Raw genomic sequence first — 25,670 nt, forward strand, 5'->3', positions numbered from 1 at the left:
CATTAAGAGCTGGATGCTCTAATCACTAAGAAAATGAGATATTGATTTGATGTTGAAAGAAAGCTTTACATATTTCCCCTTTTTCAAAGATTCTGCCCATATTATGAGCCATGCTTTTCTTCACCTTTGCTAATAATTTTTTTTTTAGAACAGTGGATAAACAGATGACATTCAGAGAAAAGCGATCTTATTTAGCCAACAATTTTATTTACTCTGAGAATTAATGCCTAGGATGGCATGGATTTGGGCCCATGTTGTCCCTTTTTTTCTGAAAACAGCAGGATGGCTGTTTCCCGAATGACTTTGTTCCCCCTCAAGCCCCCGCCTTTTCTTTTTTTTTTTTTTTTAAGATTTTATTTATTTATTCATGAAAGACACAGAGAGAGAGGCCGAGACACAGGCAGAGAGAGAAGCAGGCTCCATGCAGGGAGCCTGACATGGGACTCGATCCCTGGATCAGGATCACACCCTGAGCCAAAGGCAGATGCTCAACCGCTAAGCCACCCAGGAATCCCCCCCTTTTCTTAATCACTATCTATTTATTTAAGGGACATAAATGACTTTATAAGTCATGCTAACAGTCATGTCTGAATGTGGACTGATACGTACACAGTCTTACCTACTGGTTTACAGCTTCTTATTCAGTGATTCTTATCCTTATAGTTTACTCTTCAGGGCATCTCTGGTTTATTCAAGAAGTGCTTCCAACCTTAAAATGAAAATAAATGAATTCCACGTCATAGTTTTTTAAAGGAAATAAGCAATGTGTCAGTCCTGTTTCACAGAAGCCACCAAGTAACAGCAGGCTTTTACAACTCCAGAAAGACTGGGAAGCAGACTCCCAGTGAACATGTGTCCTTCTGTTCACCATTCTTCTTCCAAGTCGTGTGCTTCTTCCAAAGTGTGTAAAGTCATTGGGCCAGTAATCTTGTATTAATATAAAACCTAAGTGTGGTGTGCTAATAGTGCAGTTATAAAGTTTCCCTGAAGTTCTAATCCCGTTATTAAAAATGTAAACCTTATCTATTATGAATTGAGGACTAATTCTCTCGCCCAGATGTCCCATAAACATAATTTCCAAAGACGAGAAAATTATAGGAAGTGCATTTTAGATCACAATGTGAAAGTCAAGCTATTCTAGAAGTCATTGGCTGGAGAGCTTATTTTTGGAGATAGAGCACAGCATCTGAGAAAGAGCCAGAGCCAGCAGCTGCCAGAAGCCCAGGTCCTGGAGTTACTTCTGCCTCTGCAAAGCACTGAACGACCTTGGAAGAGTGAGTCTCTTAATCCCTCTGGGACTAGGTTCTCTCCTCTGTGAGGTGAAGGGTTGGCCCAACTGATCTCCTACATCCTTTCATCCTTGAAACTGCTGGTCTTTGAGTAAAGCTCAAGCATGGGATGCTTACATGGTCCTTTTAAAGCTGTTGGCTCAAAATGATGTGGTCTGTGTGGATACTAGAAGTATCCACAGTGCTTCAAGCTCAGGATCTTCTAGGGTGGGTAATTCACCCTGCAAATCAAAGTGGCCCCTGCCACATACCAGGCCCTGGGCTCAGTGCTAAAGACAGAACGGCTGTCTGCCTGGTGTGTTTCTGATCTCAAGGCACTTCCGTGCCAGCGGGGAGGCAGGCAATCAGCAAGGGTACAGGCCCTCGAATAAGTAGGATACTTTTTTCATAAGTGTGTTGAAGAGATGCAAACCAGAAAATGTTGGCATGAGGTAACAGGGTCAGAGATGGCTTCCTGGCAGGGGGAAACCAAGAGTGAGAACACTGCCGGCCGGAAGGGTAAGTGGAAACATGGAAGGGATGATTCAGCCGGCTTGCCTGAATGATTAAGGCAGAAGGAAGCCAGGTACTCATTTGCCTCGTCTCATTGCCTTTCTCGAGAGCGTTTCTCGTCTATTATGTATACTTGCAAAGTGCTCTTATTAATTCAAGGAACAGAGAGCAAAGGAAAGATTGTTGCCACTGCTTTCTAACCAGAGAGTCTCACCTTTAGCAACTCTTAATAATCTTGACTTTGGCTTTCCAGATTGCTGCAGACGGTTCAAGTTTCACAACTTCAAGCTGGGTTATTTCCATTCATGCTGCATCTCTGTGGTTGCCCGTAGAATTTGGTACAACTTACGACTTTGGAATTACTGTATAATGCTCAGAGGTGTGAAACGCCATTTCAAGTAATGCCTTTCTTCAGTTAATATAGATAAATATTGATGGCAGGCAGCAGTAAAACAAGTCATTAAATTCTTCAGTGCAGAGTGTGTCCCACACATTGCTGGAAGCTCCAGAAATCACACCAGGCTCCGAGAAAACCACTGCATATGATTAGAGAGTGCTCACATCCCTGGCTTCCTCCTTCCAAACTGGAAAACAAGGGAGTGTGGGTGAGGCTCGGGCCCCCAAGTGAGGGAGTGGGGAGTGGGGAGCGGGGTCGGGATTGCACTGTGGGTCTAGTCTATCCACCCTTTCTTCTGCTACCACCCTAATGAATTCCTGGGTGAGCCAGAAACCTTTGAAAAATGGCAATTGGTGGCAAATGGGAGCTCTGGTGCTCTGAAAACAAAGAAACTTTAAATCTCAACTAGTAACCCTATAAAAGCAGCTCAAGATTTGGAGGGGCTGTAAACCCCAGCAGAGAGGTCCTCCGCTGCTATTTCGATTATTTGACTTCAGTGTCTTGGTGGCGACGTGCAACGTGGCCGGGGTCAGTCACATAGGGGCCAGATAACATGTCTGTTCCTTGATACCCTAGGATGAAAAATGAAGGAGCCGCTTGCTCATGTTGTAACACCATCCTTAAGGACTCCAGCTTGGTATAGATTTTGAAGCTCCACAGTGTGGGGTACCCTTTCTTCAAGGTGTTTTTAATGGGCTCCAGGTTGTCAAAGACACCGCTCTGATAATGAGGCTGAGCCCCGTGTGAGGAGAAAAGCTCTGTAATGAGGGAGGAGGACAATTTGTTACAGTTATGTGGTTACTTGGCCATAATATCTTTTTGAGGTTTATTAAATCATATAAAATTTCAATTTACACTGTAATATTCTATAAAAGATGGAGCACACAGAAGTAATAAGTATGACAACATTTCTTTCATTTATGAATCGTATTGTTGATTGTGTTAACACTGCCACATCCCGCAGCAGGATTATTTATGTCGGGACAGTAATTTTCTATCTCCAATTTAATTTTGTAAAAGTTAATTACAAATTAGAATAAAATGAATGCAGTTATGGAAGGCAGCAAAATGCTGAGATAGGAGGTTATTGGGGGGAAATATTTACTCAGGCGCTTCCTCGTGGAGATCTGTGTTCTGGAAACGCAGGGGCTAACGTGGCTGTTGGCACCCTGAGCTAACGTGGCTTTGGCACCCATTCGTTGGATGGGGAGAGGCCCTTGCTTTTAGCTACTAGGAAATGGGCTGTCCTGAGAGGAACACAGGGAGCCTCAGCGGTCGATCTAGGGGAGCCCTTCCTTTCCCAGTCTGGCAGCCTGGGGAACCCCAGAGGGGTTCCGACACCTACCCCAAGTCAGACAACCTTCACTTGGCTTGAATGTGGGTGTAGATTGGTTTCTGCCTTAAAAAGTGGGGCCAGGGGTTGAGAGGAGGCAGAAAGTTTCTCCAGCTTTCACCACAAGCCAGTGGGCGGCGGCGCCTAGGGGAGAAGGCAAAGGGCAGCGTAAGCATAACTCAGGCAGGGGCCCTCCCCTTCCCTCTCCCGCTGAACCCCTTGTCCACGCTGCCCTTCCCAACACCTGGCCTCTCAGTTCCTCGACCTGCACCAACTCTCCCCAAGGCACCCCCTCCCCCTGGTCCGACCCTAGATCCCGTCATCGCCAGTCGCGGTAACTCCGCCCACATCCTACAGCATCACACTCTCCAGTCACCTTCTCCCCTCCCTCTGCCCTTCGGTACCTGCCACTCCTCACTGTCCCTTCGCCCCCACCCATCCCCACACCCCCAATGTCCTGCATCCCTGTTGACCGAGAAGAATTTCCCTGCACATACCCTCGGCATAAAAAAGAAAAAAAGAAAAGAAAAGAAAAATTTTGTGGTTTGTACTCACAACCAGGCTCCTCTGACAGACTCGCTACCAGAGCGGAAGAGCCAGAGACAACTGCGCAGGCGCGGCTCCCGTCAGCCCTGACCTTTCACCCAAAGCACACCGGAAGCGGAAGTGAGAGAAGCCCCAGGCCCTGGGATAGGAAGCCCCGGGCCTTCATGTCCCTCCCTGTCACTTTTCCAGGTGCGGCGTCCCCTGTTCCCCAGGCCTGGCTCAAGCGCGACTGTGCCGCTGGCTGAGGAGGCGGAAGGGCTCGGTGCCACCCACTTATTTGCCTCCACGTTGGCTCCTTTCCCTGCGGTCAGACCATCGTTTCCCCTTCCCGGCCTCACCACCGAGCTCGAACCATTCCGGGGCCCGTTGAAATCTCAAGATTGACTTGCTAGGTGAAAGACTTTTATATTTAGTTTTTAATAGAGCAAAAGTGACTCTAAATTTGTTAATATTCTTTAGGTTACATAGGACAAATTACAGATAAGTGAATCAGTAATGAAATTTGTAATGAGAATTTCTCAAGTATGAAATGTTGGCGCAAGGAAAGTTAATTGCAGGGTTTTACAGCCATTATAGTTTATATCATAAATGCAAAAATGACTAGGGCCATTTAATTACAGTAGGAACACACTAAATTTTTATGGAGTGCCATTTTGTTAAAGAGGTACTCGGAGCATTAAGAGCAAATACCATCCTAACGGTGGGTCCAGGTAGCTTTTGCAACATCAAATAAATATGCTATTGCTACAGAATTGTTCCTTAGATACTATAATTGACATGATGACTAATGAGATGGGTTTATTCTCACAGCTTCACATACTCAATTTACAGTGTGTGAAAGTTATTTTTTCTGCAATCCATAGACCTGGAAGGAACCAGAAAAATCCCTCTTGGAAAACACTATCTCTGCTGCTTCTCTAATTAACCTTCAAAAATGCATTTTGAAATATAGAAGTTGGTGCCTGGCATAGAAATTGGATTGTCTCAGGAAAAAAAGACCCAAGTGCTAATTTGTTCCTTATTAAATATCTGCCATGTCAAAATTACAGGCAGTTAATGTTTTGGCGCCTTTCAGCAGGGCCAGGGACAGCTTTTCCTGAGGGCCAGGCGCAGGAGGGTGGTTCTGCCTACTAGTTACCCCAGGAACCAATGCTGTCCACACTGACCCCACCCAAGCTCAAGACTCCCCTTCACTCCCTCCTCCCAAACCCCAATCCAGCCAGGTCCCTGTGGGGGTCAGATCCTCTAGTCTCAACGGAGGGAGGGTGTATAATGGGAAAGACACAGAACCCATCATTGTGGTAGATGTGTACCCTGCTCACCTTCTCATTCAAGGCCTCAGGAGCTTCCAGAAGAGAAAACAACATTTGATGGGGAAAAGAGCTAAATTAACTCTGGACCCCTAAAAATGTTTCATATGGTTTTTGAAACCTAGAATGGTAGTACTCCCATTATTTCGAAAACCCAGGACAGTTTAATCTCTCTCTGCTGTCCAGTCAAGTCCCAGGGAGGATATTCTTCTAGCCAGTGTTTCTTTTCCAAAAGCAAATGAAAGATGTATGTGGTCTGCTCTGTTTAATCAGTGGAGCCGAACCTCAAGGCCTGTTGATTTGTAACCCGCATTCAAGACCCCGCTGCATCATTTGGTAGCCATGATACTTTGAGCCCCTGTGTTTTCATCTGAAAAACAAGAAGGTAATAATAATACTTATTTCCCAGGGATATTGTAAGAATCTGATAATTCAGTGAAGAGTTTGTGGATCTAAAAGCAGGATATCATGTATTCTTGGCAGCACTATTCACAATAGCCAAGGGATGGAAGCCACACAAGTGTCCACTGACGGACGAAGGGATAAACGAAACGTGGGGTGCACATACAGTGGCCTTAAAAGGAAGGAGATTCTGACACAGGCTATGACATAGATGAATCCTGAGGACATTATGTTGAGTGAACTAAGCCAGTCACAGAAGGACAAATACTGTACGATTCCACTCACTCATGTGAGGTGCCAGGGTAGTTGAATTCATGGAGACAGAAAGTAGAATGGTGGTTGCCAGAGGAGAATGGGAAATTATTGTTTAATGGATGCAGTTTCACTTTTGCAAGATAGAAAGAGTCCTGGGGCTGGGCGGTGATGCCCATTGTACAACAATGTAAATGTACTTATTGCCACAAACCCCTGTGCCCTTAAAAATGGTCAAGATGGCGAACTTCATGTTATATGTATTTTACCACAGTTATTTATGTGTTTTTAGCACTTATTTATAGATCGATTGATCGATTGATCTATTTAGGGATATTTATTTTACTTTATGTTAGAATCTACTGGTATGTTTTCTTGCTAGATTGTTTTAGCTTTTGGCTCTTCCAGGTTGACCGCTGTGTTCTTTTGACAGGCTCTCATCTTTTTTCGAGCATTTTCTTATTTTCTGGCACTACAAGATGTTCCAGGCTCATCTTGTGTTTTCTATGCCCTAGTTCAGAATCAGCCACTTCTCTGAAAGCTCTGATTATTTTTATTGGAGAGTGGTGTGTAGATATCCAGATAGCCATATTGTAGGTGTGTTCATTGCTACCGCGGTGGTAATGCTCTTAGGCCTTCATCTCTCTCTTTCTCTGTTTCTCCATACATAAAGATTTTTAAAAATTTATTTATTCATGAGAGACACAGAGAGAGAGAGGCAGAGACACAGGCAGAGGGAGAAGCAGGCTCCATGCAGGGAGCCCGATGTGGGACTCGATCCTGGGACTCCAGGATCACGCCCTGGGCTGAAGCCAGGCGCTAAACCACTGAGCCACCCAGGGATCCCCTCACTTAAATTTCTTTAGTCCACTTGCTGTGGTGGGTGCCTCGTGTCAGTGCTTCTCAGATTTCAGCGTGTACACACATCCCCTGGCAATCTCGGTAAAATGCTGATTCTGATTCAGTAGATCTGAGCCAGAGCCTGAGACTCTGCATTTCTCACAAGCTCCCACGTCGTCCTGATGCTGCTGAGCCACAGACCACACTCAAGTAGCAAGACCTTGTGTGGTTTTCTGGGACTCATTTTCTAGAACCTGCTCCTTCAGTATGGAAGCTATATGCTTGCCATATCATGCCAAAAATCCCCAGAAAAAGCTAACTCCTATTTCCAGGCTTTGGATTCTCCTGTTTACTAGACTGTCTGGAATTCCTGATCTAATTATAAGACAACAACATGAAACCATTAAAGTATGTTTACTGATGCATATGATTCATTATAAAACAAAAGCTTTATATTCACTGGAAAGCAGATCCTAAGCCTTCACAGATACACCTGCTGTGCAAGGCAGATTAGATGGGGGTATTTGCTGAGCTTCTCTGACGTGTGGAAGACCGGATTGAAGTTAAAATAACCTTAGCCTCAGTGGATTTTGATTGTAGTTCCATCGAAGTAGGGTTAATTAGACCTTGGACTTCATGATAGTGATCGGTGTGTAACACAGCGCTGACTCTGCAAAATCCCCTATAATCTGTCTCAGGTTTCCTGAATTGAATTCTTGGTCATGCATATAGAATAAACTCACCGACACATGGTCTCTCCTTAATGTTTCCAAAAATCTTTGCATAAAATATGTATGTTTCTAAGTCCGAGGAAGATAAGCATATTTTCATACCAGCTTCAGGCCCCTGTACTAAGTACAGGTTGTAAAAGACTTTTCCATGGTTAGTGCTGATGTGTAAGGGTTAGCACACAAATCCTATTGCACACTTATTAGCTAAATAGTGACTTAAGTCACATGTTCCTGGGAGAAGAACATATTTTACAGGGTTGGCAACAGGCTCTTGCCTAGTAAGACATTCATGTGACCAGGATGGATTCCTGTTTTCCACAGACGTAAGATTTGGTGTGACCTTGTTGTAGATAATACTTGTGGCTTCTCAAGAGGTACCATCGGTCATCCAAGAACCTCATGTAGGCTTGAAATCAGGGCTTTTTCTTTTTTTTTTCCTCTCCTCCCTCCTTTTCCCACTCTCTCTGATTATATTTGATTATCTAGCCTGATAGCATGTGTGACTCTGTGGTTCTGGGGGTTTTATTTCTACCCATCCTTTACTTTCTATCCTCACTGGCTCCCTAGCCCTGGCCCTCCCGCGCCTACTCGCCCCCTCCCCTGAGGGATTGAAACAGCCTCCTTCCTGCCCCTGAAGCCACTACTTCAAACTCCCCTCTCTGCTGCTGCTGTCTGGAGAAACTTCCTAGAGCTCAGCTCTCTGATCATATCACAGCCATTGCTTCCAGTGCCTTCCACAGGCCACCGAATGAACCACAGATTTCTCCATGCAGGCTCGGTGCAGCCTTCTGCCTTGTCCTTATTACACACCACCTCGCACTCTGTGCTCTAGACCAGATTTTTACTCCCAGTGGCCTCCCCCTTCCCCACTTTCAGCCTCTACTCTTACTCTTCTCTCAACTCAGGTCCTCACCCCACTGCACCCCAAGTGTTGCCAACTACAGTCTCGCTTATCTCACAAAGCCCATCTTTCCTGGTCCCACAAAAGGAAATTATTTGCCAGGCCCTTTTGATGTATGGCGCATGCAGCTTAGGACATACCACATTCTGCCTTGTGAGGCAGGAAGTCTTAGCCTCCATGTGGGGGTTGTTGTCAGGAGATTGCATTATCAGGCCCCTCTTTGAGCCTGGGAGCCATGGATTTATTGTGGACAATGTGAAGGGAGTGGAAGGGATGTGTGTCTCTTCTGGGAAGAGTGGGAGTCCTCTGTGCCTACCTCTTCCCCTCTTCTGGGAGATCTCAATGTAGCTTGTGTCCTTGAGTGATCCATAGTGAGCAGAGACCCCAGTTTATCTGCAGTGGACATGCAGCTTGAGTGAGAAATAAGCTCTGGATATTTTAACTCAATCAGGCTTTGAGGCTGTAAAACCTAATTCCATGGACTGTAAGATGCACACAGCTAGGAATTTTGCCTTTTGACAAGAAAAGTCTCTTCCATCTAACACAGTGTCTACATGTGATGGGAACTCAGGTATTACTTGTGGAATTAAATGTAACCAAACCACATCCAGTGTAGACTGATAAGGAAGGCAGTGTTGCCTAGTGGTCAGGAGCAAACCCTCTGGAGTCAGGCTATTGACTCTGCTTCATGATTTGGGCAAGTGACCCCACAGCCTAAGCTTCTGTCCATGAAAGGGATAAAAATACAACCACCATTAGAGGTAGAACCTCCAGGTTCTTGTGAGCACCAGGCCTGAAAATGCATACACACTCTGTAAACAGCCAGTGAATGTTAGCTGTTCCTAATTTTGCTGTTTCTGTTACTGGGAGCAGTCTCCCAGTCTCCAATGCTACAGTGGTATTTAACTATGGGGATGGGTAAGGAAGTATCTGGAAATCAAGTAACATTAGGATTAGAGTCTCAGTGACCAGGGACCAGAGACCCTACGTTCAGGCCAGATGAGCCACCCATATAGCCCGCCCTCACTGCTGGCCTCCCCTGTCTCCTGACCTGAGGCAACCCAGGCACCACCAATTGTGACATAAGTGACATAAGTGACCTTCCAGGGACCCTGCGTGGATCAGTGGATATCAGGGTCTTTACCCACATCTCCTGACTTTAAGCTCCAAGAACGAGATATGTGTGTAACTACCAAAGACTGAACATAAGCTAATGTCACTAGCGGGGAAGAATAATAAGAAAATGTGTTAATTAAAGCTAATTAGTCTATTTTTATCTCCAATCATTTCTTAGAACTAAAGAAGTCATTATAGTCCATTGTGTCTCCAGGGAAAGATACTGTATTTGCATTTCTATATATGGATTACATTTTCTACATCATGTATTTTATCAGGATCTCAGAGACAGTATTTTCTTTATGGTTACCTGTAATCATACCGAAATCTTACACTAAAGTATGATTGTCCTTCTTCTTTTTTAAAGTAAATTCTATGCCCAAAGTGGGGCCTGAACTCATGACCCTGAGATCAAGAGTCTTATGCCCTACCAGTTGAGCCAGCCGATTGTCCTTTTTAAAAGAATAAATAGAACTCAAATTTTTTCCATTGCTTTTACTCACAAGTATTTACTGAGTGACCATAGTCCCTGCTGCCAAGAAGCTCCAATTGAGAAAGACTTTCCAGCCAATGGCTGAGTAAGTCAGCCATTTGGTAAGTCAGAAGAATTCTGACAAACGTGGAGAGGCTTCTAGAGGATGCCACAGGCTCTGTGCTTGAACTCGGTGCATATTTTTCTCATTGACTTTGTTTTGAACGCAAAGAAATCTGCTTATCCAGTTCATAGATATAGCATATCAGTAGGAGAAACAGCTGCTTTATTGATGACACAATCAGGATTCAAAATGTCCTCAATGGGGACGCCTGGGTGGCTCAGTGGTTGAGTGTCTGCCTTGGGCTCTGGTCATGATCCCGGGTTCTGGGATCGAGTCCCGCATCGGGCTCCCTGCATGGAGCCTGCTTTTCCCTCTCCCTGTGTCTCTGCCTCTCTGTCTCAGGGTCTCTTATGAATAAATAAATAAAATCTTTTTTAAAAAAAAGTCCTGGATGGGTAATAACATGGCTGAAACCATAACAAGGAAGCTAATAAAAATAAATGCAGTCCTGCATTTAGATGCACAGACTCCATTACTGGGATGCAGTCATGATGCTTCCTATGAAAACGACAGTGGGTTTCAGGCGGCTGTGAGCCCAGAGGGTGCCAACCGCATGGGTGTTTTCCACCCATCTGAGATGTACTTTTGGGCCACAAGGGCCCTGTCGTTGAGTTCACATGGATGCCTCCACTGAAGAGAGAAATTGAAGGGAATTAGGATGGTGAAGTCTACAGACAGTCTGAAATGAGGGATATTTAAGCAGAAAAAGAAAGGACCAAAAAGCACTATTCAACGTGTTAAAAATATCAAAGACCCTGAAGTTAAAAATGGAGAACACAGGTTCTGACTGTTCCAGTGTCATCAACTTGGCTTGACAGGTCTCATAACTAACACCATCCAGTGGTGGCAGGAGGCCTGAGCAGAAATAAGCCTGTCGTGGAAGCTTTCATGCCAAGGTGGTGCTAGCATCTCCCAGGGATCTGTGTGAGGGAGAGAGGCTTTCACATCGCCCCAGGTTCTAAGCGTCTCTGTCCAGTCCTGTACCAGATTTGGGGCCAGGATGGACTTATTCTCTCATGGGATTTTCTGTTTTCTTATAAGGACACACTTTAAATTTTTTTACTGGAAAACAGTAGAAAAAATGGGATTTGCCTTGCATACATTTGCCCTGATATGTTTTTAAATGTGTAAGTGTATAAAATATTTTTTTTTAAAGGACAATCGGTATAAAGGGTGTTTAGCTCTCTTGCCCAATAGGGGTGTGCCACAGGCGCATAACCCTACAATCAGATCGTGAGCTGCTGTTCTAGGAGATCGGGATAGCTGGGTGACCATTTCACATAGGCTTCTCCCAGCCCACCAGACCACAAACCGGTTGAAATTCCAACGTGAAGGAAGTTTATGTGGCTCTTTTCTCCCCTATAATAGATGCTCTGTCGAGTAGCGTGTTTCGTGCTGTGACAATTCATTCCTGCGCTTGTGACAGGACCGCCGGCTGATTTCACTATGCTCAATTAGGAGAAAATGCATATTTTAATCTGCCCCGTGGTGAGGTAACACTTTGCTCAGTGGCCTTGGCAAACCGGCCATTTAACCATTTAGGTGGGTGGAGGCTCGCCCTCCAGCCTGTCATCCGGCTGCCAGCAGCCTCTCCATTCTTGCTTTGTTGCCAACGCTTCCCAGGTTTCCGAGTATCCACAATTAAAGGCCACTCCATCATTCCCGGAGCCACTGGGCCGCGGCCCGGCCCCTCCGCCCGTGGCCGCCGGCCTGGCTGCAGGCGCAGAGCTCGGCGCTGCTGCGCGCCCGTCAGCCGTCTTTGCAGCGCTCCGTGCCCGCCGGGGCCTGCGCCGCCTCTCTGCCCAGGCTGTGCTGCTTCTGCCCCCAGCCCGGGGCAGAATTCGGGGGGCCGGCCTTTGCTGGAACTGCGAAGCCTGGTGGCTCCGGCGGTGGAGTCCCGCCACCCCCCTGGAAACCCGGCTGCGGACGGCTCCGTGACCTGTGACCTGGCCCCCACCGCCGGCTCATCAGCGCGGCCCCCAGCGCCCCAACAGGGAGCAAAATCGTCCCTTTCCTCTCTCTTTAATTTTCCAACAATGAGATGATCCGTGCGAGGTATTTTCTGCCTCCTTTCTTTATAGTCTATCTTCCTTCTTCCATCTGGCCCATTAGATTCCTTGGATCGCCTTCGAGTTCACACACACAAGCCTGGACTTGGGTCGGGGGAGCCTGGGTGGGAATCCTAGCTGGCGGGCCCCTGTGCTGCTGGCAGGACTTGGAGTCGCCAAGGCTCAGATGGACCTAGAATCTGAGCTTGCAACCTCCACTAACTCCACTAAGTTACTTAACCTCTTATAAGTCATACCTTTCTCATTCTCGGATGGGAAGAGTAGTAGTCCTGCCCTTCTAGGCTCTCTGTGAGAAGATACATGGAGGGAGTCCTCAGCAGCCCTCTCCCCGTGCCCTAGGAGGTGCCGAGATGCTGCACCATCTTACTTAACTCATGCGCCGACCCTCCGATTATCCCCATTTTGCAATGTCAGGGCGGACCCTCAGAGGGGTGAGCACCTGGCCTGAAGTCAGAGAACTAGTGAACGGCTGAGCCTAAAGCCTGGGACCAGGGGCAAAGACTGGAAAAAGATTCGCTTTGTTCTCTCCCAAATCCCAAATTGGTGAGATGGAAGCCAGAGCCCCGGAGGGCAGGTTCCCTCAGTGTCAAAGCTGAGTGTCCTCAAGGCAGATGAAATGTCCACAGAGTGTCCTCAGAGCCGAACATTTTCCTCTTCCCATTTTGAAACTAGGAGGACTCCCCAGATTTTTCATGGTCCCTGATTGTTTTTTAATCAGTGTTCCCCAAATTGTTTCTTCTAACTCTGCAATTGACAGCGTAGCATCAGGCTCAAGCCACCAGCTGGGCCCAGGCCCAGATGCTCTGGGTTTCTGTTGACGGAGTGGAAATCATTGAACCCTTTGTGTGAACCCGCCTAAGGACCAAGACCAGACAGTGGGGTGGGGACCAGACAGCTGTAAATTCTCTGCAAGATTACCCCATTTCTGATGCATTTACTGAGCCTGTGACTTGTTGCCACGAGTGCCTTTCACTAAATCACTGCGGCCCAGAGCTGGGGGAGGCACCGGCCCCAGGATCCCAGGGCGTTTTTCTAAGGAGGAGCTCCTAGGCACACACCAGCCTTCCTTTCGCCCTAGCTCCCGAGCTCTCCCTGCCTCCTCTTCTAGTAAAGCACTGGATTAAGGGGCCCCATAGGAGTCCTGGGCACCCCTAAAAAGGTTGAGGAAGGCAAGTCATCACCACCCCAAAATGAGGGACGCCACCCCAGAGGGCATGCTGGATGGCTGGTCCAATGGGCTGAATTTTCCAGGTCATCATTTTTGCCTGGCTGCTCTCTAGAGATGCAGTGTGTCCCATCCCTCTTGCAAAATTTCTTTTCATCACTGCACTGCCTTCCCTGTAAGGCCTGTGTCCTGATAGCACAGAATCTGTCCCACATGTTAACACTTTCCCTGCAGAGGATCCCTGCTCTGGTGCCTTGTTGTCTCGTGTTACCAGGTATGGACACAAACGAGCTGGTGTGGACTGGTGAGGCAGTGGGAATCAGCTCTGTGCTTAGAAAGCCTTCACATTACCGGTGGAACCACACAAGCAAGGCATTTGCTTCTAGACAGGTACTAGGTTTTGCAAAAAAAATCCTGCAGGAGATCCCACCATAACTGCCTTGGATCACCTCATTTCTTGTTCCCTTTGCCCATTGTGTGATTTCTTTTTTTTTTGATAATTTAGTGTGGGGAGTCACCCCGCTAGGAATGAGAGGAAGGTAGAAAACAGTAGTCGGCTCCTGCTCACGAGTGCCGCAAGCCTGATTCAATGTTTTGCTGTCACCATCTTGAAATTGTGGAAAATTTTCAAACGGTGGGCCCCACAAATTGCAAAGCTGGCCCTGGAGAGACTAGACATTTGTTGAACACTTAGTACTTTCTAGGCTAAATGGTTCCCAAACTTTGCTGCATGTTTGAATCACTTGGAGCACTTAAAAATCTTGCTGCCCAGGCCACACCCCAGACCAGTGAAATCAGAATGTCTGGACATCAGTATTTAGTAAAGACTCCCAGGTGTTGTGACTCCAATGTGCAGCAAAATTTGGGAGCCACTGTCCCAGCCACTCTTATGAGAAGAGGCATTCTTACGTGGTGCAGGTGAGGAAATGGAGGTCCAGGGAAATTGAATGGTGTGCCCAACTCACACCCTATCCTGGGGGACTATCCTTTTTTTTTTTTTTTTTAAGATTTTGTTTCTTTTATTCATGAGAGACAGAGAGAGAGAGAGAGAGAGAGAGAGAGAGGCAGAGACACAGGCAGAGGAGAAGCAGGTTCTCTGCTGGGAGCCTGGTGCGGAACTTGATCCTAGGACTCTGGGATGATGACCTGAGCCAAAGGCAGATGCTCAACCACTGAGCCACCCAGGTGGCCCTGGGGGACTATCCTGGAACCTAATCTGACCCAACTCTAGACCCCAATTCCTTCCACTGAACCACACGACCTAAGCCAGCCTGCTCTGCAGTTAGTTAAATTTGGTCATTCGTAAATTCTACTGGTTTCTGAACAGAATGGTCAGGTATCCAGCCCTTTCTCCCATTAGGAAATTAGTCCTAAACATTTCTTTGCTCTTGGCAAGAAAAAGGGAGTATTTTGCATAACTGGTCACACACATTCAGAATGCTATGTGGGACATGGTGGGCAGACATCCAGAAACATCCCGCGGCTAGCCAAGCCACAACCACCTGCAGTGGGTTCTGCTCTGAGAAGGAAATATTTCTGACCATTTCCCCATTGAAGCCTGTCACCCTCTTGGGAAAGGGCACCTACATTCAGTGAAAGCCCTTAGGACTCGGCAAGAATGCATTTGCCCTTCACGGGGTGCAGCCTTCCACTTCATCTCCCCCTGTCAGCACATTCAGAGCCCCTGAACTCTGCAGAACATCAGAGAATCAACTTTGTTCCTGGGCAAGCACGGCCTAAATGTGCTCTTTCATTTTTGCTTTTTTCCCACATGAGGAATTTTGTACCAGCCCTCAGGGGTTCCTTCCCTCTGAGTCCTTCTAAGCTCTGCGCCTATTTCCTATTTCTGACCTGACCCCTCCCCTTGGCTGGGCCAGGCCAGTCCCGGGAGGGCTGGGGGTGGATGAGGCGAGTGAGGGTAGCTCCCAGCACACGTCCTTGGGGCAGATGATGACCTCAGAGGCCATGCTCTCCTGGCACCTGCAGACACCCAGCTTAGGAAATAGAAGAGATGCAAGGAAACTCCTCACCCTCAAAGACAAGCTTGCCAGAAGGTACCAGCAGGCCCATGAGACAACGGACCACGGATCTCCCCCCAACCCACTCACTCAGATGTACCCAGCACCCCAAAGTGTGGCTTGGAAGCTGCATGCATCTGTGTAGCCTAAGGGTGTATTTCTACCTTGCTCAACTGGGCTTCTCTTCCTCTTTTCCTCTCTGCTGTGGCTTGGCATACTGAGCAGTTGGGTTGCGTCAAGCCTGCTCGTACTCACTTCTCTTTTGTGCCCGTAAGAGTAAATGGTCCTCTACAGCCCTCTACAGAAGGGTGCCAGGGGGCTTCAGGGGGCATGCAGATTTCAGGTGGAAGGGTCTGACAGCTGTGCAAAGGAAGTCAATTGTTAAAAGCAGGCTTCTTCAGGCTTAATTAGAGTATTTGTAAAAAAGAGTCTAAATTAAACAAGTGCTCAGGGCTTATTTGCCTTCCCTACAGTAATTGGCTTTTACACTGCATGGAAAGCTTTACCATACAACAAAGATATAGTCTGGAAAAATCTTTGCCCAGACAGCTAGTCTTCAGAGGTGAGGGACATTTGACCTGTCTGGGATCATCAGCAGGATATAGATAGAAAGGGCCCGGCCTGAACAAGGCCTCTCCTCACCTCACGGGTTTGAGCCCTTGACTGCCTCCTCCTGACCAGTCTAAAGAAAACAGGTCTTTTAATTTTTAAATTTTATTATTTTAAAAGATTTTATTTATTCATTTGAGAGAGAAAGAGCACAAGCAGGGGGAGGGAGCAGCAGAAGAAGGGGAGAAGCAGACTCTTTGAGGCCCAGGGAGCCTGATGTGGGACCGGATCCCAGGACCCTGGGATCATGACCTGAGCCGAAGGCAGATGCTTAACCGACTGAGCCACCCAAGTGCCCCAACAGGTCTTTTTATTGACCAAACTTTGTAAACCTGCTTTCTTCCTCCCCGTCTGTGGCCAAGACCTGAGGTAGGTGGGATGGTGCTAGTGGCCTCGGTGGGGCCAGCAGCTGATGGCCATAGACAGCATCTCCCACTTGGGAACCATGAAAAGCACATCAGTGCACCCTATGGCAATTTAAACTAAATGTGCTCATTTCAATATCTCTGGAAGGTTCTACAGGGCCAGGCTGATAGAATCACTGAGCACAGTGGTGTTAAACTCATAGGTGTCTGACACATTTGCTAACAATGTCCTCATCGGAGTCCATGGGGACAGGTGACTGGACAGAGGTCTGGGGTGTTATTATTCCCGTAGGTTGCTTTCATAGTCAGAATCAGCCATTGGATGTTCTTCCTAGACTCGTTGGTGTCTTATTAGAAATGCAGTAAATAGAATTTAATGCAATTGAAAAGAAATCCAGCAGACTCTAATCTAAAGACTGTCATTTCAGGAAAATAGCAGCGACTTACAATTTACTGCCCCTAAATTGGAAAATCAGTTTTAGAACATCGTAAACTTTTAATTGTGTGCAGCATGGAAACAAATTTAAAACAGAAAGGCGGGGGAGAAGCGCTCACGTGTCCTGAACACCTTCCGTTACAGGCTAGGCGGTCGTATCCTTTGATTTCATCCGAACGGCAGCCAGATGACACTGGAGTTACTCTCTCTGAGTTATAAATGAGGAAATTGAGGCCCAGCAAAGAAATGTATTTTGCCCAAGGTCATGGGATAGAAAGTTGCAGAGTTTGGATTTGAAATCAGGTCCATTTGGCTCCAACACCTGAACTCTTTGAATCCACTGTGAAACGTACGCATGCAAATGCTTTCTGCCACAGATCGGCCCCAACAACTGTTATGTAGGTGGTTCCAGAAATTGGTGGCTTGACCATGGCTGTTTCTGCTTCTCCATGCTTCAGACCTACTTGTGTCACATGAAATGTTGTGCTCCATGCCTGAGAGACAGGAAAAAGAGACCATTGGTAAGGTTCAGCTAACTTCCTTCTACATTCTGGAAGGTGTCACCTTCACCAGCTCTTCTGAAATATATTTGGAAAGTGGGTTTAAATATGTCCCCCAGCCTCCAGAACCTTGACCAGCTTTCTAAATTTATCTCCGTTAATTACCTTAACCCCACCCTGGCCCAGCTGGCAGTGTATTTGGTGTTCACTGTTCCCTGACAAATCCTGAGTTTTGGCTGATGCAGTTTCTCCTTTCTGGAATGTTCTACCTTCCATTGCCAGCTCCTCTTTTCTCCAGGCAGTATTTATGTGGCCAGTGTTGTTTGAGTATTGTTGATGGCCAGGCAGTGCAGGGCAGTGAAAGATGCTAGATATCTGTGGTCAGCAAAATGGTTCTAGAAGTATAGACAGTCTGGCAAAATGGAAGGTCAGTGTCTTCCTCCCTGTGCTCTGAAACTTTGTGTTTGAATCTTTCGGAGGCTCTAGGTGTGTCTGTCTCCCCTCCACATGGTGAGTTCCTGGAAAAGCGTGTTCCCTTTTGCACCCCAGTGATTTCAGCACCATACTTTGCAAACAGCACGCATCCTGTGTTTGTTATATTTCATTCCATGATTTTGAGGGCACAAAAATGTGCTCCCCGAAGGCATCCATCCCTGTCCTGCAAAGTCCACAGTTGAGAAGTTTCCAGAAAGTGTAGGCAATGTAGGCAACCAGTCAGACTGAGTAAACGACAAAGGCCCTCTCCTCCCATAACAGGTTAGCCAGGCAGCACTGACTCTGCAGCTCACTTTGCCCACGCAGACAAGGAAGGAAAGCCACTGTGCAGAACAGTGCTTCCGAGGCATCTTATTTGCAACACAATCCTTTGTCGGAGGTGAGCAAAGGAGCAGGGTCAGCTAACACAGGGGCTTCTCTCCCCTTGGTTGGTTGGGGCACCCAGCGGCATCAGGCTGTGTCTCCGGGAGGAAGCAAGCGATACCCCCAATCCTTCACACGCCCTGCAGGGTCAGCCTGATTCGGATACAAGGATGTGGGTTCGCCGTGGGTAACCTTGCACCATGTGGCGCACAGCCGCTGAGTCGTGCAGCGCCGGAGGAACCCGAGTGATGCCTTCATGTGTCATGTTAAATCACACCCCACAGCCTCTTGGATCCGAGAGAAAGGGATTAGGCCAGAGAGAGCTGTCACAATTCTTTCTTTTCATTCTCTTTTACCTTCTGATTAATTTTTCTAATGGTTCCTTGATGTAATAAACCGTTTATCATCTGCACCCTCTTCATAGGTTTTTCTCCTTCCAGGTTATTAACCTGTCCAGGGCTTTCCTCGGGAAAGTTCCTAGAACTTGGCTGCCTGCTGTCCCCAGGAGAATGGCAGGGATGGGGAGTGGCTATCTGTGTTGTGTGTACAGATAGCGCCCTGTGCCAGGCCACCGGTGATTCAGTGATGGTACTTTGTATCCAGCGATGGCACTGGGTGGAGAAAGAGCCAGAAAACAGAGCTTCATCTCGTCAGGCTCTGTGGATGGAGCCAGCTCTAGAAGTCACAGGCTCAGCTAACGCACAGCTGAAAGGCTTAGCAGGCACACCAGGGCCTGAATGGGGAGGGGACGAGTTTATTGAGGGAGGCAGCTGCCAGAGGAGATGGAATCACACAGGGATGTCCTTATCAGAGAGCTAGTGAGGTTCTGGAAATGCTCTTTTGATTTCAACTTACTCTGATCTGGGCTTCTTGAGATTTCTCTGAGAACTGCTAGGAAAAAGCCCCATTGCTATATAATGCTCTCCTTTCACACCTGATACTATTAATATCTGTAACTAGTGAGCATTTACTGCAAGTGAAGGACTGTACATACACCGACCCTTGCCAGTGCGAAGGGTAGCAAATATAGGGCTGTGGGACCAAGAAGAGGGAGGCCTGCCCAGGGCCACAAAGCTGAGTTGGGTCACCCTGTCCCCAAAGCCAAGTCATCCTCACACTAGACACACAAGCAGTTATGCCCTTTGGAGCTTTGGGCTTTGTGATAAAATTCTAAACAGTCTCGGGCGAAGAAAACACCCAGCCCACTGTCTTTGCCACCTAACTTCGAAAGGTGCCCACCCTTAAAGCTAGATTGAGTCCTTGCCGAGACTGTCTTGATATTTTGGCAGACTCACATCCTTGATGAGATTGCTGACTATGATGAAAGTTGATTCAAGGTCTTGGGATCATTTTTTCACACAAGACCCACATTTACTAGTGGGGAGTATGTTGTAGGGACACCTGGCCAGTACTTAATTCGACCTGGTAACATAGAAGTAAGGAGCCCCTTCATCTGCCCCGCCCCCCCCCCCCAGCCAGCCCAGCCCCCTACAGGGACATGCTGATGTGTGCCTCATAAATTTAGCCATTGTGTCTCTGAGCACCTTGGCTGGAGCTGGTTTTATGAGATATCACGGTGCTGTGCTCTGCACCTGTGTAGCTGAGAGCAGAATGCTCACTTCGGGGGTGGAAAAAAAAAAAAAACAACAACAACCCAGACACTGGAAGGAATTCAAGCACAATCCCCTTTTGTTAGCAATAAAAGAGGAGCATGCGGCCTGGTATAACTTTGTGAAAGATAATTGAAAGAAACTCATGAGTCTCTACTTTATATCCATACTCTCTAATCCTGTGAATAAAATTCCACATACCCAGGGAGGTAACAGGCATTATTTTGCTCCCCACCAGCCAAGATTTTAATAGGATCCTTCAGCTTTCTCCATTCCTGCTGCCTTTGACCTGGCCATAATTAGGATAAGAACTATACTGCAGCATTGCCTCAAAATAGGGTACTTGGTGGAAATTCTCTTTTGAATGTTGCTGTTCTGTATAAATCAGAAATACCCAGGTCTAAGGGTGTAACCTTTTCCATATCATGATTGTTCGTCAGGTTCCAAAGAGCAGAACATGTCACCCTAGCAGGCAACAGAGCAAGGATCCCTTGGCTGTTTTATGTTAGTGACCTGTGGCTCAAATAGGAGCCACCCCATTCAGGCAGCTGTGTGGTCAAGCAGACAAAGCACTTAACAATGGAAGGCAGGGAGTCTTGTGATGCTGTCAACCTACTTCTTCACCTTAGGTCAATCAATTACTTTCCCATGTTTCAATTCTTTTTTCCACCTGTACAGTGGGAATAACACCTATTCGCCCAATTCCTAGGATGCTGTGAGAATTAAATTACATAGTAGCTGCAAAATAATTTGGCTTCATTGGAATTGGGCATCGCCTGCATCTGAGTGGAATGAATGGGCAATTCTTAATGGCTTCCATCTTCTGGCCAAGCTGCCTGGGGACCAGAACAGTAGTTTAGGTCCGGATTTCTAGCCTTTGGCAGCACAAAGAGATGGCCACGGGACCAAAGAGAGGCTGTAATCAGAACATATTGCAGACGATTGCATAGAATTGCTGCAGGGTCATTGAAACCAAGAGCCCAAGTTCCTCACTCAGCAGAGATGTCATGGGGTTCCAGTGGGTGTTGACAGGGAAGAGGGTTCCTAGTTCTGAGTAGGAGGAAATTTTATTAGCATTATTATCGTGATAGGTTTGAATTAGATTATCATCTCTGACTCTCCAAATTGTTCATCCACTCGACACTTTGAATCTGGAAAGTCTGGAGCAGATGAACACACAGCTGAGTGAGAGAGAGTGCTTCTGTCTGCTGTCTGTCTCTCACACATGCACGAACACGCATGTGCACACAATGTGTCTAAGAAAGAGCACTAATAAGCCCCACTGGTGTTCTTGTCCCTCTTGGACCCCCTCAGGCATGACCCCAGGTCCCTCTGTGCACAGTCATGACAACCTTCTCATTCATTTCCAGCTTGCTCCTGCCTCAGGGCCTCTCTCCTATCTCTTCCCTCTTCCTGGAATATTCTTCCCCCAGATTTTTCGATGGCCCGCTGGCTTTTCTTGTCATTCATGTCTCAACCTAGCTCTCACCTCTGTGGAGAGACCTTCCCTGACCACTCCACCTCTATGGAGTAGCCTTATCTTCTGTTTCTTTCCACAGGTCTTTACTCATCAAGCCATTGATTCCTCTGTGATATTTTTGTTTCCTTATTTTCTGACTTCTTCCCATGGCAGAGACAAGCAGGTTGCTCCTGCTATTCATTCCCTCCTTCTTCCCTAGCAGCAGAACCCCAAATTTCAACCAGGTACACAAGATCACATATCGCAGCCTCCCTGGCAGTGAGGTATAGCCACGTTATATGTCTGAGACATATAGGTATGTCTCAGTTCTGGTCAAAGATAAATAGAAGTGTCTTTAGAAGGAGAAGGAGTGCTCTTTTTATCCTCTTTCTTTCTTGTCAGCTGGGATGTGAATGTGACTGCTAGAACTTAAGCAGCCGTGTTCGACTCTGAAGTGAAAGTGTCATCCCAGGGCACCAAGATAACAGGATCCTGGGTCTTTGGTGACATCATGATGAGACCCTAGCAACCCTGGGTCATGCTGCTCTGGACTTTTATGTGACAGAGAAATTAGGTCATAACCTGCTTAAACTATTGTTATGTTGGATCTTCTATCATTTGCAGCTAAACTGACTCCTAATTTCAAATGCCAGTTTCTACCCCCACCTTCATACCTCCCATCTGAGAGCATATGAACTCTCTATAAAAGGATCTTACTTGCTTTGTTCAGTGCCATATGCCCAGCACTGGAATAACATCCACGCATAGTAGTCATTTGGTAAATGTTCATTCAATGAATAGCTTGCTCATGTCTCTTCTTATTTAATTTCTTCCCTCTACTGGCTCCTTTCCCTCTCTGCATTACATTATTTTAGTTTTCTTTTGGCCTCCCTCATATTTCTCCTCTCTACGTGTCCCTGAGATGTAGACATTTCCCAAGTTTATGTCCTTGGCTAAGGTGGGAAGTACGAGGCATTTCCATGTTGATATCTACTTGCATTTTCACAAACCCTTCCAAGTGAAACTGCCCTCACCACCACGCAACCTTGAAGCCAGTGGTACCTCCTCCTCCTGTCCCACTTCTGATTGGTCGGGGTTATCAGGTCATCCAGATGCAGTCAACCCATTGGCTTGTCAGAAACCTCTGTCACTACCGGGTATGAAAGAATAATCTGCCAATGAGAGCCCCTCTATCAAGAATATTTTTTCATTTTAAATTTACTTCATTTAAAAAATATTTTATTTATTTATTTGAGAGAAAGAGAGAATGGGGGTGGGAGGTGGGAGTGGCGGGATGTGGGGCTCTATCCCAGGACCCCTGAGACCATGACCTGGGCCCAAGGCAAAGGCTTAACTGACAGAGCCACCCAGGCACCCCTTAAATTTACCTTATATGACAAATATTGATAAAAACATAAAAGAAAAACCACCCCCCTCAAATTTTGCCACTTTTAAAAAACATTATATACAGAGACTAAATTTCTACCCCTCTCTCTTCCCATGTCTGCATAAGAAATCTTATCCCTTTGAAATAATCAGTATTAGCAGTTATGTGTATGTTTTTCCTGATTTTTTTCTATTGTTAAATAGGGATCTCTATCTATCTATGTATGTGTATATATGTGTGTGTATGTATATTTATTTTATGGACCACCCTATGTATGTTGAGTTGTACCATAGAATCTCTGTAGGCCAAGAAATGCAGATTTTTATCAAGGACCGATCAGTATTCTTGAAACGGATGTCCCATGATATATTCCGTAATTCCCCACTGATGGAACCTTCACGATGTTACCATAAGCATCCTAGATAAATAGAATTCCATGCTTCCATGCCGAAAAGTGGGATTGCTGAGTCAAAGGGTATGAACTTGAAGTTTTAAGTAAATATCATCCAATTAATCTTCAGAGCAGTTACACCAGGTTTACTCTCCCACTCACATACATGAGAATCCCTATGTCCCCATTCTCCTTTAGCATTGGCTACTACCATTCTTTTTCATTGTGGTCACTTATCTCATGATAGGATAGTATGTCATGATATCGATCTCTGCACTTTTTCCTAGGCAGGTAAAGATATTTCCAGACAATGAGGCGCCGGGCTAGAGTTGAAGGGATGCTCAGAGCCAAGCCAACAGGTGTGAATGGTCATTTTGAGGAAGGAGGCAGAGTTGAAGTCCTGAGGAAGCAGGAGGTATGGGGACAGAAGGGGTCTGAAGAGGCAAAGGAAAGAAAGAATGTCAGTGATGGGATGAGAAAATGGGGCGGATCCGTAGAACCCAGGCACGTGGGCAGTGGAGCAGGAGACAGGCTGCATACACATCAGCTGTGCAGCTCTCGTGATGCCTCCAAAGCCTAGAACCTTCTTTCCCTCCTTGTTATCCTCCTTCCCCATGAGGCCTGGCTTTAACTGAGACCAGTTATTTGGTTTGCTTTCCCTGAATAGCCCCTTTACTTGACATGAGAAAAGCCACTGTCTTCTCACCTTCTCTCCGCTGTCCTCCATGGAGCTCTGAGACATCTGTTTCCTCCGTGTCAACCCCACTCAGCCCCGATGGTCCCCATATGTGCATCTTCTGTGCCAGCCTCCTGCTTCACATTTCTCTCTGCTGGCAGGATGGCTTCAACACAGTGTCTGGCTGGTACGTCAAGCTCAGTGTGTCCAAATCGACCCAGCTCTCCATCTACCCACCAAATGGAATCATCTAGATTGTCCTATTTCTCTGTTGATTCCCACCATACTCCTGGTCACAAATACTTGAAACTGTAAAGATTTTTTTTTCATGTTATCTCTTCTTAAATCTGCCCTCATTCTTTTTTATTTTATTTTTATTTGTGGTTAAAACATATATGATATTACCATTGTAACCGTTATTAATTGCATAGTTCAGTAGTGTTAAGTGCATTCACAGTATCGGGCAAACAACACCACCATCCATCTCCAGAATCCTTTTCATCTTGCAAAAATGAAACTGTATACCCATTAAACAACAACACCTATTCCCCAGTCTGTAAAGCAGCCACTCTGCTCCATCACCAAGGGTGGGGGTCATGATCACCTGTATGTCTGTAGGACCTATCTTAGGCAAATAAGGCTATAGGAAAGAAAGTTAAATGAGTGAATGTCCTACTTATTTCATCCATGCAATGCCCAATAATTACTATTTACCTAGTGTCTAGAACTATGCAGTTTATTTTTATTTCTCAAAACAACTCTCTGGGCATGGTTGTTTGTTGGTTTGTTTCGTTGATGAGGAAACACAGGCCCAGAGGTTAAGCAACAGCCTGGCTGACACAACCTATAATAGACAAGGCAGGTGAGTCTGATAGCAGCGCACCTCTTCCCCACCAGATCTTCTGCTTCTCCCTCACCCATCTCTTCCTTGCTGTGACCCCTCCAGGTACCACCTGTGTCTGCCATCACATGCACATGGTAGCCCTGGGACTGTGAGGCTCTGATGCGTCGGTGCCCTTCCCAACCCTTTTACCACTTGCTCCTGCGGATCAGGCTTGCTCAATCCCAGCTGTGCCCATGGCACTCCCTCCTAGACATCCTCACATTACCGTAGACACACACTTCTTCCCTGAGTGAAGTTCAAGCTCACTGCCAGGCATCTGACCCCTCCCATCTGCTTCCAACTGCCTTCCCTGCTACTGCTTCTTCCTTGTCATCCCAACTATGCTCCAGCTTACATTTTCTTGCCTTTGTCCCTTTGCTTTTCTTTTTTCTTGTGTCCTAAATGTTCTTTTCCATCCTACCACCAAGAACTGTGTCTGCTTTTGTTTGTCATTGCTTCCCCAGGACCTAGAACAGTGCCTGACACATAGTAGGCATGCAACAAATTTTTATTGAGTGAGTGAATGAATGTTGCAATGCTTCTAATCATCTAAGGTTCCATTCAGGTGCCACCCCATGAGGAAACCATCCCTGGACTCCCCAAAGGACTGGATGTCCTTCTTGGCCCTTCATTTGTTCTTACCTTTTCACATAATGTAGTCCGAACTAAACCAAATTTGCTGGGCTCTTGTTTTAGCCTCTCAATTAGATTGTAAGCTCCTTGAGACAGAGACACTGTCTTTTTAAACACTTCGATATCTCTCTCTGCATGGGCTTATGCATATGGGTGTGCATGTATCCCTGCATGTGTTGCACACACATGCACACACACACAACACACATACCCCACAAACATAAGTGTGGTGCTGAGCACCAGTCTTGTGCATCCAGCAGAGTCACTCAGCATGTGCTAGTTGATTTGAACAGAATCATCTGATCATCCCTCCTCCTCTCTCCTCTTTCTGCAGGCACTGGGACTTGTCTCTCTTTTCCACCTCATTCCTGCCCTGGCCCCCATTTCTCCCATCATGTAGCCACTG

The 25,670-nt window shown here is 46.5% G+C and overlaps 2 long non-coding RNA genes across 8 annotated transcripts in view; one reads left to right on the top strand and one right to left on the bottom strand.

Moving 5' to 3' along the window:
- Window positions 1–302: 302 nt before the first annotated feature.
- LOC140608819 (uncharacterized) lies at window positions 303–4,142 on the bottom strand. 2 transcript variants are annotated; one of them, XR_012010804.1, is made up of 4 exons: window positions 4,067–4,142; window positions 3,524–3,655; window positions 1,996–2,936; window positions 303–709 (listed from the first exon to the last, which is right to left on the bottom strand). It is a non-coding gene; the product is annotated as an uncharacterized lncRNA (long non-coding RNA). The 2 variants fall into 2 exon arrangements; XR_012010803.1 differs by having other exon boundaries at window positions 303–2,936.
- A 12-nt stretch (window positions 4,143–4,154) lies between these two features.
- LOC140608820 (uncharacterized) overlaps window positions 4,155–25,670 on the top strand; it is a 54,770-nt gene continuing 33,254 nt past the window's right edge. For 5 of the 6 annotated variants that reach the window (XR_012010808.1, XR_012010805.1, XR_012010806.1 and 2 more), the window contains exon 1: window positions 4,155–4,449. This is a non-coding gene — a long non-coding RNA (uncharacterized lncRNA). Of the gene's footprint in view, window positions 4,450–5,640; window positions 5,753–25,670 lie in introns of all 6 variants that reach the window. The other variant, XR_012010809.1, reaches the window with a different exon arrangement.

Source organism: Canis lupus, chromosome 18 (genome assembly GCF_048164855.1).
Source record: "Canis lupus baileyi chromosome 18, mCanLup2.hap1, whole genome shotgun sequence".
Classification (NCBI taxonomy): Eukaryota; Metazoa; Chordata; class Mammalia; order Carnivora; family Canidae; genus Canis; species Canis lupus.